At 45.1% G+C, this 1,391-nt stretch overlaps 1 protein-coding gene across 1 annotated transcript in view; it reads right to left on the bottom strand.

Moving 5' to 3' along the window:
• The window catches only part of LOC102198317 (ribonuclease inhibitor-like), a 17,228-nt gene that overhangs the window by 2,160 nt on the left and 13,677 nt on the right, over window positions 1-1,391 (bottom strand). The window lies entirely within an intron of this gene.

The raw sequence follows: 1,391 nt of genomic DNA on the forward strand, positions 1-1,391 counted from the left end.
CTTTCAACGCCTCTCTCTGTCTCTCGCTAGCAAAGTTGACCCAGACAACAAAGTAAAGCTAGTTTTCGGCTACGAGCCCGACACGAACCCGACCTATTAGCCAGAGGTCCCTTTACTACAGTTCGGAGCCGCTGACCTGTTTTATATACGCACAAATAGTTTTCTACACGAGATCACTGCAAAAAGTGCAGCCTTACCTAATGTCTACCCACTGTTACTCGTTTATATTAAGATTTAAACATCTCGTTGGTGACGAGTAACCTTCAGTAATAGTAATAAATCACACAGTAATAGTACATTCATGTAGCATGGTAATATATTAAGTAATCCAAAGTATTCAGAATACGTTACTCTCATTGAGTAACGTAACAGAATACGTTACAAAATACATTTTGGGGCATGTAATCTGTAATCTGTAATGGAATACATTTTAAAAGTAACCTTCCCAACACTATCAGTGGCTGATAGTGAACCACAGGCCTCAGTGTGAGCTTGAAGATATTTATAATGTTTAAGTAGTTTAACGTGCAGGTGCTGACGATAAACACATTTTTGTTTTTTGGGGTTTTTTGGGTTTTTTTCACTCTTTAACACGTTTTCCTGTGTTTTGTGTTTGCTACAGACAATGGTTTTTTGTTTTTTTTAATTTAGTTTTATTTTCAGTTGTTACAGACGGGACAGACATGACTGAGGGATAGGAAAGGGAGAAAGAAAGATGAAGGAAAAGAAAAACAGAAGGGGAGAGGGACAGTGAGAGAGGAAACTTAAAAAGAGAAAGAAAAAAAATCTCCTGGATCACCCGTTGAGAGAAAGAAGAGAAAACAAGCAAAAACAACAGAGCAACATACTAAACACAACACCATCACGTTAATCTAGCCAAGTGTAAACAGCAGTAAATACTAAATATTGAATGTTGTTGTGTAGCAAGCAGGACCAACAGCGCACAATGTGCTTGGAAATAGCAGCCAAGAAAGGTGTAGTTTATGTCTATGAACAGTGAACATCCGTGTGCACACCTGTGTGGATCAGCGCGCTTGTATTCAAAAGGTTTCCACATGTAATGATCTGCTAGAGGATGTAGCGAGCCATAGCCCCGTCCCTCAGGGCATGAAGGAGACATGGAGGAGATCCAGGCCCCAGACATCCAGAGGCCCCAGCGTGCGAGAGCCCAAGGAGGAGCACCGGAGGGGCATCTGTGCCACCCTCCTGGGAAGGGCTGAGGATCCCCAGACGAGGCGTCACCCAGTAGCCACAGAGCAGAAGCCAAAGGAGGCTGCAGTGGCGTGCCCGCCGGCTCTGCCGGCAGCCAGCTGTGCCAGAGTGAACCGAGCTGCAGGCCCAGAGGCCGGAGGCCCGAGGGCCCCCATTGCCCCGGAATAGGCCTGACCGAG

Source organism: Pundamilia nyererei, unplaced genomic scaffold (genome assembly GCF_000239375.1).
Source record: "Pundamilia nyererei isolate P.nyererei 1_Seehausen unplaced genomic scaffold, PunNye1.0 scaffold00299, whole genome shotgun sequence".
Classification (NCBI taxonomy): domain Eukaryota; kingdom Metazoa; phylum Chordata; class Actinopteri; order Cichliformes; family Cichlidae; genus Pundamilia; species Pundamilia nyererei.